This window comes from Apodemus sylvaticus, chromosome 10, assembly GCF_947179515.1.
Source record: "Apodemus sylvaticus chromosome 10, mApoSyl1.1, whole genome shotgun sequence".
Lineage (NCBI taxonomy): Eukaryota > Metazoa > Chordata > Mammalia > Rodentia > Muridae > Apodemus > Apodemus sylvaticus.
Genome location: NC_067481.1, coordinates 14,687,664 through 14,700,313, shown reverse-complemented (window position 1 = coordinate 14,700,313; position 12,650 = coordinate 14,687,664). Strand labels below are relative to the sequence as shown.

General features: G+C 43.8%; 1 protein-coding gene across 1 annotated transcript in view; it reads right to left on the bottom strand.

The window, feature by feature from the left end:
• The window catches only part of Prkca (protein kinase C alpha), a 396,501-nt gene that overhangs the window by 339,524 nt on the left and 44,327 nt on the right, over nt 1–12,650 (bottom strand). The gene's annotated exons all lie outside the window — the stretch shown is intronic.

Sequence of the window (12,650 nt, the reverse complement as noted above, 5' to 3'; positions counted from 1 at the left end):
AAATGCTGAATAAATCATGTACGGAAGCTTCCGGTGTGCATTTTATACCTCTGCTTAAATGAGAAGTTATGACGAGCAGAGAGTATCAAACATTTACAAGCATGTTTGATTGGTTCAAGTACATTGAATAAAATTAGTTATGTTATCAGGAGGCTCTTCCTTGCAGCACTTAGGGTAATACAGAATTTATTTCAGAAACTACAGCTTACGCAAAGAGCTAATCAAGAGGCTGGGAAGGTGGCTCAGTGCACGGAGTCACGCTATACACGCATAAGGATGTGAGCTCAGATCAACCAGTCCCATGTGGAAAGCCAGGTGTGGTGACATGTACCCGTAACCACAGAGCCAGAAGAAGTCAAAGACCAGCAGATCCTGGAGGCCTGCCGGCTCTCCAATCCAGCCAAAATATCTAGATAAGAGGTCAATGTGTAATGAGAGACAGACATAAGGTGCACAATGATAGAGAAAGATCTCTTAAATTGACCTGAACCTCCACAGTATCCTTGCAGATGAGAACCCCCACCACACACACACACACACACACACACACACACACACACACACACACACACACACAAAGAGTTCATCGGATGGTAGAAGTCGATATGGACATTTACAAATAACTAGACAATAAGGGCAGAGTGAAATCACCAAGAAAGAGAAACAGTCTGCTGAGGGCACACTATGTGAGGGCATGAGGCATGAGAGAAGTTGTCTAAGATGCACAGTTACCTGTGATGAAGCGAGTGTTAAAGGAACTTCCAGGGCTTGGGTCAGCCATTCATACCCTCTCCTTTCTTTGCTTCTTCTGCAGGAGCCTTCAGGAAGCCAACAAGACTCAGGCTTTTTCCTTTTTCCATCTCTGATCTCCTCAAGACATATATAATACCGAGTATTCTGAACTCCTTGCTCAAAAAAAAAAAAAAAAAAAGGAAAAGAAAAAAGAAAAAATACTAAAACCCTCCTGCAATAGGCTCTCCCCGAAAAATCTGTTCTCTTAATTCTGATTGACCTTCTTTCCCTACACCAAAAAAAGAAAGAAGGAAAGAAGGAAGGAAGGAAGGAAGGAAGGAAGGAAGGAAGGAAGGAAGGAAAGAGAGAAAGAGAGAAAGAGAGAAAGAGAGAAAGAGAGAAAGAGAGAAAGAAAGAAAGAAAGAAAGAAAGAAAGAAAGAAAGAAAGAAAGAAAGAAAGAAAGAAAGAAAGAAAGAAAGAAAGAAAGAAAGAAAGAAAGAAAGGAAGGGAGGAAGAAAGAAAGGGAGGAAGAAAGAAAGAAAGCTCAAAAATCTATGCATAATAAACAATCTATTCTAGGAAAATCAAGATGTAAAGACAAATGCTACATCTCTTTTCTTTTAATATTTGGACCATTTTGTTTTTCTTAACACACATAACAGAAACTATTCAGATATATACTTCTTTAAGTACAGAATAATCCAAAAGCAGAAAACATGATCTGAAAGTTTCCTGAGCTGTTCAGGTCAAAGGAAAACCATTCCAGTTGGCCTCAAATTGTCAGAAGCGTTGCAGAAGATACATGGGGTGGGAAGCAGAGATGAGAGAGGCATCCAAAGTATGTGTGCGCATGAGAGAGGTCAGTAGCCAGGGAGAACCAGACGCCCGCAAGTCAGGGGAAAGCCACCCTCTTTGAGTCCCATAGCAGGTGTCCAATAAACTTGCCCTGGGAGAGGCAAAGAGGAGACAAGGGACTTTAAAATGCCACCACTGAAAGGCAACTGTTGAGAAGTACAACAAGGAAGACTGTGTACAGTATACAGGCACCCAGGGAGGGGAAAAGAAGACCGTGGTGCACACCTCTGTGAAGCAGAGCAGGGAGGAACCAATCCAGTGACTGAGGAAGCAAAACCCGGGCAAGGCCTGATGCTGAACAGCCTGCAGATGTTTGGTTTTGTTCACGTCTACTGCCAGTGACACAAGGGAAGTCCCCTCAGGCTGGGTGGCCTTTGGGAACATTCCTCCTCTTCTACTGTGCAGAACCAGAGAGGCAGCATTTACAAGGGGATGATACAATGAAACCAACATGGTCACAGATCATTGGGAGCCTTAAGCTCAACTCTCTCCTTCCATTTCAGCTTTTAATCCTCAACCTGAACGAAATGGAAAGCTAAACAAAGAAACAGGGACAGCCTTGGCATGGTAATCCCAGACAGAAGCAGGAGGACAGGGACTTTGAGGCTAGGCCAGCTACCCGGCATACCCTATCTCAAAGAAGCAGATGGCTGTACCCTTAATTCCTTCCACTGAGGGGAGGGGGGTATAGTAGTGATAAACCACCACTCCTCTAACCTCACTCCTTAAATCTTCCTCTTCATTCGCCCTCCCCCTGTGAGGCTCCTCTGCACCTGACCATTCTCCAGATCAACTAGTATGACACCCAGATTTGACCTGGGCCTTGAGGAACCAAGAAACTGTGTTACCCAGCACAGGTGACAAGTGTGAGCTCGTGGACTTTACATTTCCCACAATATATATGCAGGGAAGATACTGCAAGTGTGGCCCACTGCCCCTTCCTCCTGCCTGCCGGCCTGCGCCCAGAGCTCCTCTCCAGCTTCAGTGGAGCACTCCCAGGCTCTGCTCCCACTCCCAGTGGTCCCAAACAAACACAGAATATCTCATTGTCTGAGGGTGATTTCTTCCAATCCAAGAACCCAAGAGACCTCTGATCAGGGCAGAGAACAGGAGAGCATCCCAGAGGAGGGTCAGACCTGTCATACATACATCAGAGGGAACTGGGCAATCCCCACACTAACATGCTGAGCACTTTCACATAGTTACCAAGCTGTGCAGACAGAAATCCACTCAAAGGTCCTTCTGTACTCAGTCCTGAGAACTAAAAGGGACCAGCCATTAAGTGACTTGCTTCTTGACTTTATTTCCAAATCCACTGGGAGCCCTCACTCAGCCTCACAGACCCTCGTGGATAGCTGAATGGTTCAGCCAAGGCAGCTTTTCTCTGATTCCTAGTGCATGCTTAGCGATCTTAGTGACCATGTCCAGTAGTACTTATCTAGCACTACCACACTGAAATAACCATTTTCTTGCTGTTTCAAAGTGATATCCAAATGCCCCATGTACATATCGCTACAAATAACTCCTTCTGATCTTATTATATTCAAAGATGCTCTGAGCATCACTGCTGTTATTTTTAGTCCATGAATTAAATGTGATGAATTAAGAAACAGTCAAAAAAACTGAGCTGTAAGACATTTATACAATACACATGTCTTAGTTAGAGTTAAATGGTCAGAAATACAAGAAACAACTATTTATGCCAGTTGTTTAAAGGGTAACAGCAACAAGCTTGCGCAAAGTTCTTTGATTTTATGTGCAAGTTTGTGCCTACTATAAATATTTCTATAATTGTTTTCTATTCCCAACTATTCAAGCAAAGCCTTAAAAAATCTGAAATATTTCTGGTGCCATGCTAGAATGAGTTATTTGCATTTGAGGACACAGTTTTGGAGCTCTTTGTCAGTAGCCTTCAACTTACCCACCGTAGGTATTCAACCAAATAGGACCACTGAGTCTCTGTAGTTGACAGTGAGCTCCAGATGTCAGACCCATGTAGCCAGACTAGAATCTTCTATAAATAAGAGGAAAGCTTAAGCCTGTCAATTCCTAGTCTCCTGAAAGGTTCAGCCATTATAGAATGTGATGTATTCCAAAGGAGTCAAAGGAATCAGCTTTCTGCGTATCAAAGCCAGAGCTGAAGAATAGGAATCTCTAATAACGTTTGGATTTGTTTAACTTTTGATTTGGTTTGGTTTGCTGGTTTGTTTCAGATAGTCTCACGATATAGTCCTGGTCAGTAATTTGCTATATAAGCCAGGCTAGCCTACAACTTCACCGATCCTCTAGCTTCCAAGTGCTGGGATTACAGACAGGCGCTACCACACCCAGCAGTGATAGCATTTTGAAAAGGAACTTGCAGCAGGAAGGCTTTCAAGCTCATTTATAACCTCATCATTCTGAGGAATTAAGTCCTCAGAGAATTAAAGTAAAGCAAGTCGTGGGCTGATCATGATAGAAGTTGCTGCCACTCAAGAACTTTCTGGAAATTTATTGTTGAGAGCAATCTTAACTCGCTTCTCATCTAAACTTTAGGGACTGGTGAAATGGTTCATCTGGTGAAGATACTTTATTGGCAAGCCTGGAGACCTGGGGTCAGTTCCCAGAGTGTATGTGGTAAAGAAGAATACCAGTGCTCACAAATTGTCCTCTGGTCTCCACACAGGCCAGTGCTATACACGTGTGTGCCTAGTACATGCCATGCACATGCAAACTACATAACTATATAAATGATAAAAAAAAATTCAAGTGACCAAATTCACATTTTTAAATTTACTGGCTCTGCACAGATTTTTCTGGGAATGATGAATTTCTAAAAGAATAAAATTCTTACTCTGGATTTCCATTGTGGTTTTAAGGTGATTTGAATAGGTTTGGCCCCCATAGACTCATGTGTTTGAATGCTTGGCCTTTTTGGAATAGGTGTGGCCTTGTTGGAAGAAGTGTGTCACTGTGGGAGTGGGCTTTGAGGCTTCTAGGCTCAAGCTCCACCCACTGTGGAAAAAGAGCCTCCTCCTGGCGGCCTGCGGAGACATATTCACCTCCTGGCTGCTTTCAGATCAAGATGTAGAACTCTCAACTCCTCCAGCACCAAGTCTGTCCGCATGCTGCCATGCTTCTCACCATGATGATAATAGACTGAACCTCTGAAACTATAAGCGAGCCCCAACTGAACGTTTGTTTGCCTTTATAAGAGTTGCCGTGGTCATGGTGTCTGTTCACAGCAATGAAACCCTAACTGAGATTTGTGAGTTTAGCTAAGATGAAAAGAAAACCACACAGTCAGGGGAAAACAAGGACTGTGTTTATAAGAAGTCAAGATGAACTCACATACATTTTTAGACTTGTTTCCTCATACTCCAAGGTGAGACACTTCCTTCTCCGAATGTTTCTGTGTGAGACGTCCAGCAGTCATCTCCCCTTGTAGCCTATCAGAATAGGCTCGCCCAGCCTATTCTAGGTTAGCTTCATGACTCTGAGATTGACACAATGCACTGTGTACCTTTGGAAACCAAGCAGGAGAGCATGCTGTTGGTATGACATGTGAGAAGCTTTCTCTGTGGGTGGGGCTATTGGGAATGCATCACTAGATGCATAAACCATGAAGAGAGTCATCAGAGCAGGTCCAGGTGTTCATTCTGGACCAAAAAAAAAAAAAAAAAAAAAAAAAAAGTTAAATTTAAAAGATAAATAAAAAGGGACTGTTAGCAGTTTTCATGTTGATGAATAGTTGAACAAACAAAAATCAGTGCAATGAACTGTATGGCAAAGAGTAAGGCAGTCGTGTGTGTGTGTGTGTGTGTGTGTGTGTGTGTGTGTTCTTAATATCACATCAACTTTAGAATCTTTAAGAAAGAAGTATATAATTTTGTATCCACTAATATAAATCATCAGTGAAAACAGTTAATTAAATTTAGTTAATAGCTAAAAATGACCTGACCTGGCTTCTTTTGTATTGGTAAAGAGTTCCTTAAACTCATTCTTCAAACCATATTCTAAATATTTATTTCATTATTCACGGAAAACCTAGATGCAAACCATCCCAACCCAACACTAAGGTGCCTTCTAGCCTTAGAGCTCTGTGTGCACATCCATGATGTGCGCACATCTATGAAAGCAGACCCACATTTCATACCAACAAATATAACTTCCTCAATTTCTTTTTTTCAAAATGCTCAAGAGATCCATTACAAATCGTAAAGTATTAAATGAAGGAGACCAAAACAAAAGATAATTAGTTTAGAGCTCTGCAGTTCTAATTAATGTCATTAAGATCTCTAATGCCTGTTACTATTTTCTCTGCTTTGGGGTTCAGCGGGAAGGACGGCTTACCAGGCGGCTTGGCTCCTGGCACTCTGCTGGCCTCTCACAGGCTTACGACAGAATTTCTCTTCTAAGCTAGGACATGATACACTATGGTCCATGGCAAGGTGCCCAGTGGGGTTTTCCATGAGACTGCTTCCTTTCACAGTCCCTCATGATAACTATCATTCAAGTCCATGCCACAGCATGCAACAAATGAGAAGCCTTCATGTTCGTCATCTCTCCTTCAATAACCACAGGCCACTGTGAGAACTACTCTCAGTTCTAGCATTCCCCGTTTATAGATGAGAAAAGTTTGACTTTCATAGGTTTACAGCTTGTGAGCAGCAGGGGTGGTAATCGTTCCTGCTCTAGCCCCACAAGAGTGATGGCACACCCCTGTCTTTGTGGTTAAAAGCCTCGCGCTCAATGGCTGAGCCATCACTCCAGCCTGCTGCACTGTACTTACAGAGCTAAGTGCAGTGATGCATCCATCCCGTAACCTCAGCATTTGGGAGGCAGAGGCAGGATGATCATGAATTCAAGGTTATCTAATGAGTTCAAATATAGTTGGGGATACATGAGACCCTTCCTCAGAAACAAACAAACAATAGCAAAGAAAAGAAAAGAAAAGAAAAGAAAAGAAAAGAAAAGAAAAGAAAAGAAAGGAAAAGAAAAGAAAAAAGAAAGGAGTTCAGAATCTACTTATCCAAAAAGATTTTTGTAAGTTATTCAAAAGGAAATATAAAGTTGCATCATCTGTTGTTACCTACAGAAGTTTGTTTACATCCCTTATTGCTTTTATTATGGGGGTGGGCTTGTTAAATATTCTAAGTTAGCTTTGCATCTACAGATATCTAAAAGATAGTGTGAGGGACAGAGACATCAAGGACTGTCCAGAGACCCAGCAACTTAGATCCCTGTTGCTCTGGGCCCTCCCCCAACTTTCCCTAGCCCCTCCCAGGACCCTTCAGACACCATCCCACACCCTACCATCAGTTTCTGCACTTCTGGTTTAGGGCTGACTCTGAAAATCTGAGAGCAGAAAGGAGAAGTGTTAGTTTAGAAATTCTATCACCTTTTAGCAACCATACTCTAAGAAAATATTCACTAAAGCCAGTAACTAAAAAACAAAAAAACAACAGCAGCAGCAGCAACAACAACAACAACAACAACAAAGCCAGTAACTCTAGACCCAGAAGGTTATATGTTTAAGCTTAACTTTTTATTGTCATGGAAACCACTCTTAGTTTTCCAAGTCTCTGCTGCTTTTAAATGTTCAACTATATGGTGTTTGTAATACAAAGAAAGCCAGTTCCACTGGAAATGCATGTGGTCTTTGTGAGATTCCACAACGGTGTCCCTGACCAGAGTCAGCAGATGCAGAAGGTGACCACCCAGCCCGCCAACCTCATCTTCAGACACTTGCAAAATAGAACCCAGATTCAGATGTGGCTCTCTGTGAATATGAGGAGCAGATGAGCCTTGCCTTAGATGATGCAGAAAAGATTATTCTAAAACAAAGCGAAAAATCAACTGGTCAGATGCTGTTGCTACAAAAAACGGGTCAGGAAGCAAGAAGCTGAGATGACAACACAGTTTGTATCTTTAAGGTGTCTTCTGCTGAGAGTAGAACTTTGAAGCATTCATTCATATTGCTTTGACGATCCTTATGTTATTATCAGGCAACAATAAATGCTGTGAGGTCATTTTGCTTAAAAAAAAAACACATATATTGAACAGCTCAGAAAACTAGAAAAAAACAACAAAAATAAAAAGTCTTCCATCGTTCCATTGCTTGCAGGTTCTTCCTGTGGGTAAAGTTTTTTAAATAGCTGTAATCACAGTGGGAATGTAATTTACTCTCGTGAATGACAGGGTGCATCTTCACGAGCACGTTTCCATATTCATCTGTTTGCCTCATCGATACCTGGGGCTGATTGTGCTTGAATCTTTTCATCTGAAACCAGACATAAAGAGGGCTTCTAGCATTTGGGCCTCTATTTTTAAAAGTGAGCGAGAAGTAGGTTTAACAAGCAATCTCTTTAGTTTTTAAGATGCGTTGCTTAGGACTGATCTTCAGAGACAGAGGACAAAACGATGGTGGGAATGGTGAGCTGGGACATGGTGCCTCAGACATACAGGAAGTACCAAGAATGACAAGTGCACCTGCATACTCTCTAAGACACAGGCATCTCCCAGCAGAAATTCAAACCTAGCCACAAAAGTGGGGGGCATAGGGAAACCCCCTATGGCTGGACAGGCATCTCCTAGGAGCCTGGGAAGGTTCTGGTGAAATCTTCCTGACTGTGGAGAAGCCACCCCACCTCCCTTTCATTAGCACTTCCCGGGCCTTCATTAGCGCTTACAGCAGAACATAAAAGCACTTGGACTGGCTGCCTGTTTGTAAGTGGATTGTGATAGGCTCAGACTTGGTGCAGCCCTTTCTGTATCTGTAAACTACAGAGAAATAAAATCAATAAGAAAGTTTGACCTGCAAGAATCCAGACAAGACTGTGGTGAGCAAATACCCTGAACCACGACCATCTCAAACTAATCTGGTTGTTTATTTGGAAAACAGCGCGTACCAAAGGTGGCTTCATTTTTACTGTTTTCTCCCCTTCTAGCAACTAGGGTCCATAATGTGCTGGTAAGATGTGAGCAAGCATAGGAAAGCGAGCCTCCTGTGGTTATGATGCTGAAAATCAGTAGACCATAATCAGCAATGGCTATGATAAAAAACAAATAAATAAATCCTGTTTCTCTCCTGACTACACTACAAGACATGAAGAAATATCACAGAAAGATAAAAAGTATAAATGAATATTAAATTTCTTCCTAATCGTCCTTTTGCAGGGAAAAAGATAAGTACTTTTTCTGTGTGCCAGGCGAAGATATCATCTTTTAGTAACTGTGGGGCAAGGTTACTATCATATCCTGCTGCCTCGCAGCTGGAGAAATAGGATTAGTGGTCTAAGAGGGAAGAGCTTAAACTGATTAGGCAAGTAGGCAGTCCTGAGGGCAACTATACCAGAGGGAAAAGAGCAGCTCAGTCTCCTCTGAACTACTGTCCTGGAGAGGGAGACCTCAGCCATCCTTTCCAAGACCCGAGCTTGCAATTTATAGGACAGCTCTCAATCTCCTGTATTCAAAATAGACTCCAAATGGCAGCTGCCAGCCTTAGCTTGGCTAAAGAACACATTTTGCACCCTACAAAGTCAGTTCAGAATATGTACTGCTCATCTATCCACTCAAGGACAAAAGCAACAATTAGTATGGAGCACGTGCCTTATTAGGCAGCATGTATATAGCAACGGAGGACCTGGACACCTGTAGGAAGTTTACAGAATTCATTATCCGGCCCATGAGGTACGTTTGTAACTTATAACAAAAGACAACTGAATTTCTCAACCTTAAGTCCTGATATTGGGATGGATTGATTGTAGCAGCAGACCAACATGGAGTAACTTAGGCATAGGGTCTGAGAACAAGTGTTCATGCCCATAACCAGACCAAGAACTCTCTGGAAAAATAGATGCTACAATTTCATGGGAAGGATTACATGCTGAGATAGAAGAATTGCTCAAGATGGTTTTCGCATGCTCAATGGGGAGCCTTCCTAACTCATTCACAAGAAACCCATCGGCATTGACCGTAGTCGCTTCCTGATTCAGGGTAAAAAAACAATCATAGAAACTGTGAAGGCAACATCAGTTTAGATAGACAGACAGACAGACACACAGAGAGGTCGCAGCAACTGAGGACAGTTAGAGGGCTGAAATGAGATGCTACCATTTGTTTCAAGCCTACAGAAGTGGCCAGTCAGCGATACAAAACTCACAGCTAACTGAGGACTAGACACCACTTTAACCCCTTCATCTCCAAATACTTTCCTTTTCCTGTTTATGTCAAGGCTTTAACTGTCAACTTGATCCAATCCAGGGTCTCCTAGGAAGAGGAAAGTTCAACTGGGGTTGTCTAGACCAGACTGGCCTGCAGCCTTATTTGTGAGATATTTTTCTTGATGTAGGAGGCCCCACCCTCCTGTAGGTGGTACCATCCCAAGGCAGCAGGGTCTGGGCTGTATGAAAAGACAGACCGGGCAAGCCATGGGGAACAAGCCAGTAAGCAGCATTCTTCTATGGCTTCTGCTTCAGTTCTTGCCTTGAGCTTCTGCCCCGACTTCCCACAATGATGAACTATAACCTGTAAATTGAAATAAACCCTTTTGGACATGATGTTTATTTATCACAGCAACAGAAAGCTAACCAGACCAGTTTTTATAAGGGAATTCCTCAGCGTTTATGGAAGGGGCCTTAGAAGGGGCCAGGGGAACCACAGCACATACTTTGAAACGGTAAATACATGTATTTCAGGATAGGATGCCCAGAGTCAGGAGGGAACATAAGCCCCTTTTCTGGATCAAATGACTCCATTGTAGGATTATGCTGATTGGGTTATGGATGCAATACCTGTCACTGAAGTTGGCAGTGGGCCTAAAGGGAAGATCACTAAGAGCAATGGAAAAAATTAAGATAAAAGGCATGATCACCAGTGACTCATCAAAGGCTTAAGCTACAGTAAAAGGGGCAGAGAGGTCTGGTGTACTAAATGAGGAGGATTTCAGTTGTGCGATGGAGGATATCCGCCTAGAACCTAGGACTTAGCTAGTTTATGCGGTTAAAGATCCCAGCTGCTCTCTGCACTGCAAACAGGTAGGGGGCAATGGTGAACAAGCATCTTTCACAGGCTAAAATATCCGAGAAGATACTAAGACCCCATCACTGAAGGGCGGTATATAAGCAGTATGAAGGACTGGATGAAACTGTCTCATCTGTAGGAGAATAGCCTAGGGCACCCCTCATAGCTCGCTCTCTCCCTTTCCCTTCACCACAAAACCTTGACAACACAGCTGGAGGAGGAGGAGGAGCCAGATATTCCTAGTTCTCTGTCTGCTTGCTCTGGCCCTGTCCATGGAAGTTCTGCTACTTTGGCAGACTTACTGTCTAGACACCCTGCAGCAGAGACCTCTTGGGCCATCTGCAGAGCCCACGCCTCACTAAAGAGTCTAGTTCATACACACAGATGAGTCCCTTGAGATGAGCTTCAGGAAGACGCCCAGAGCTTCCCAGAAAGAAACAGGAAAGTAGTAAGAATGAAGGTAGGTAGTGGCGGGGTGTTCATTTGGAGCCATGCAGACCCGGTAGGCTATCTCCAGACAGTTTCCACACTGTGGAATCCTACAGCAGGGCTCCTCTGGGCTTCATACGGTCCCCTGGCTCCTCCTGTGTGGGTTGCAGTCATTGGATCAGGGTAGTAGTCCCATCCTTGCATCCTCTCAGGAGCATGAACTGAGACTTGTGTCTGTTAGTCCTAGGACTTGGCATCCAGCTACTCCAGAGCAGGTATTGCTGCTTTAGACCTTAGAGACACTTCTCCTAGTGCTGCTATGGAGAAGAAAGAGGCTGACAGAGAGGCAGAAGCTGGCAGGCTCCGGGCCTGCAGGGCTCTGTCCTCTCTCTGTGCCATGCGACACCCCCACAGTCTGGCACCAGGCCCTGCCCTTGTTCCCATAAACCACCCTGGGTATCCTTAAATGAATTCTGATTATGCTGCCTTAAGTAGGCATTTATTACTTGTAATTAACAAGACATGGTCATAAGTTTAATCATTTAAAAGCTAGCTTCTACCAGTCTAGAACCCTGTAGAACAGCTTCTAACGCATGTCTCTCCGGCATCCTATACTGAAATACATATATTTAGTTTCAAAGTACGTGCTATGGTCCCCATGGCCCCTTCTAAGCCCAGCTACATGTATGGGGGCTGGGGTGGACTCAGGGAGCGTCCATACTGTCTCCCTGCCCAAAGCGATGGTTCACAAAATCTAACCTTGAGCAAAGGCTTTTGCTTCTAATCCTCCCACTAAGGGGGCATCTTATGTGCTAAGACAGTACATGTGTGCTGCTCAGAAGCAGGACCAGATGAACTCAGCTGGCATTTAGGTAATACACAGCTTCAAGCAACTGCCACCTCTACCCTGTTAGATGGCACGCACCCATAGGCGGGAGGGAGGTGTTTGTGGAGGGGGGAGGGGGGAGGGGGACAGCAATAAAAATAAGAACAGCACTGACACTCTATGCTTTTCCTAGCCAAGAAACTTGACTCTACTCATTCAAACAGCCTTCTACCTAATAGTCACAACCTCCCCGAACCCAACAACTTCCAGCTTTATCCCCACTCTTGGGGGAGTGGGGGGAGGGGTTCTAGATGCTATGACAACCTGGCAGGTTCTGAGTTCCTTCCACCAAAGTTACACTTTAACAAGTGAGAAGAAATGGATACACAATGTTGCTCTAGACCCTGCAACAGGGCTGGTTGAAAGGCTAGAGAGAAAGGACACTGTCTGTCTGTCTGTCTGTCTGTCTGTCTGTCTGTCTATCAGCTCTACAAGCTTGATAGACAGCAACCAGGACAAGCCTCAAGACTGGGAGCTGATGTAGCCTCTCTTAACTCTAAAGATTATCAACCGACTGGCCAGGATCACAAGTGTTCCGCCTCCCCAGTGAGAAACCAGGGATGTTAATACTTCATCTAAGTTTCTGTTTCTCTTAGGAAACAAAGAACCACCTGCTGTCCATTCATTCTACCTTTTCCTCTCCCATAGGCTCACAACCCTCTCCTGAGGGAACACAGATCCCTGCCTCAGTGGGCCCTGGGGTGTGCTGAGCCCACTGGGCATGCCAACACGTGGCGGTGACCC